The 1,975-nt window shown below is 38.0% G+C and overlaps 1 pseudogene; it reads left to right on the top strand.

Annotated features, from left to right (window-relative positions):
• Positions 1-751, top strand: part of LOC106000575 — an 18,242-nt pseudogene extending 17,491 nt beyond the window's left edge.
• Positions 752-1,975: the final 1,224 nt, after the last annotated feature.

Genomic DNA, 1,975 nt, shown 5'->3' with positions numbered 1-1,975 from the left:
ATCTTATAAATGCGTTAGAAACACATGCATGAAAGAAAAAAACATTAAAATACATATCTAAGGGTTCATTTTCCTAACATCACATTATCTGACCTTTTCCGCTTGACTCATACATATACTAGGGTGCCTGACGGGGAAAGTACAGAATTTTTTTCAAAGGAATACTGGAACAGAGCTTGTTTTCTAGTTATACTCATGGGCTGGAGGAAGCTTACCTTTGAAGAGGAAGCTTATAAAAATGTGAATCATGAAGTAGTGGACTTTGAAGAACTGGATGACTATGCTTCTGCCTTTCAAGGTTAAGAGGTTGAATTCTGTTGCTCAGGTGCCACCAAAAGAAAAAGCCAGGCATTGAAATTTGTTTGTGTTGACCAAGTTTAGTCTGTAGAGCTGGCCTTGCTAGAGGGGGCTAACATTCAACTTGCTTCCTTCCAAAGGAAGTGATAAGGCAAGCAATTATTTTATACTGATAAATTAATGGAGAACTGGAAGCCAAGGGTGAATTAAAATTTTATTGCTATTCATTATTTAGGTTGGGAGACATGTTATGTGATAGGCAAGAATCTTACCCAGGGGAATGGTTGGAAAGAACATTTTTTGGCAGATGGGCACCATGTGTCTGAGCAGACTGGTGAGAGCAATGTTGAGCAACATAATGTGGCCAGACAGAAAGCAACAGGAATTTTTAGAAAACAAGGCCATCTATGATCTGGAGAAAGACAATGTCACACTTAAACAGGGACTACAATGAAGAAATTCTAGTTACTGAAAATCTCAACACCTATTATCAACTTGTTAATGTCAGGGTCTAGGGAAAAAGTCTGTGTACATCATTTTTATTTTTCAGCTCAGCACATCCAATCAAGAGAGGATTTTGCTTTGTATCTGGGGTTTCGAAGCCTGTTCTTTCATGGAGATCACCTAGGGAGCTTTTGAATAACAGTCATTTGTATATCAAACCTTCTGAATCAAATTTTCTGGGTTTTGGCACTGTGGGAAGCTGTAGTTTGTTTTGTTCTCAGTTCTCCTGGTGGTTCTGATGCCACTAGTAGGGAGCCAGCTGTAGGAAACCCTCCTCTGTAGTCATAGCTGTGGGAAAATCCTTATGGACCATGCAGATGACTGTGTTTTATACCGGTTGACATTCCAGTCTCTTATGCTATACAAATGTTAGTTAGGTACCTGTAACTCTATGTGAAAACAATGCTTTTACTTACTACATAGTAAAAATTACATAACCAAGATTATGCCATTCATGGGGAGAATTAGAAGAATACAAATAAACAAACAAACCTTAGGTGCAGCTGAGACTGTTAAAAAATACTGGGATGAGTGATGAAATGTAGTATTTGGCCAACCTGTCAGGTGCTTTCAAAGTTCCATCCAGTGTGTGATATCTGAACTTTAGCCCTCTAGCAATGCTCATAAAGTGATACTGCCACTATTCTTATTATCTCTCATGCTTTTTTTCTTTCACAGTTTTTTGGTACTAATTTTTCTTAGCCTTATGTCTTAAATGGGGAAATTAAGTTTCACTGTGCTTAAGTACCTTCTTCAAGTACCAAAAGCTTAAGACCTGAAACCAGAAAAATGATAAGGTCAGGTTTTAACCAATCTCAACCTGATGCTGAAAGTTATCTTTTTACTCTGAAAAAGCTTCCACATCTACTTATCTCTAGAAATTTCTAATGAATTATTTCCAGGTAGTTCTAATTAATGGGTAGTAGTACATCAATGATTGTGCATGAATAAAGCTGAAATAGTCATTCCTCAACAAACAAATTAGAGAATCATATAATCATATAATTTACGGCTATGGAAGTAACCATCAAAAGAATGTCAACCTTAGAAATAATTAACAGAGGGCGGGGAAGGTGGCTCAGTGGTTGAGCGCTTGCCTTGCATGCCAGAGGCCCTGGGTTCGATTCCTCAGCACCACATAAGCAAAAAGAAAAAAGCTGGAAGTGGCGCTGTG

This window comes from Dipodomys ordii, unplaced genomic scaffold (assembly GCF_000151885.1).
Source record: "Dipodomys ordii isolate 6190 unplaced genomic scaffold, Dord_2.0 Scaffold227, whole genome shotgun sequence".
Classification (NCBI taxonomy): domain Eukaryota; kingdom Metazoa; phylum Chordata; class Mammalia; order Rodentia; family Heteromyidae; genus Dipodomys; species Dipodomys ordii.
The sequence above is the reverse complement of the archived record's forward strand: the minus strand, read 5'-3'. Positions and strand labels throughout refer to the sequence as shown.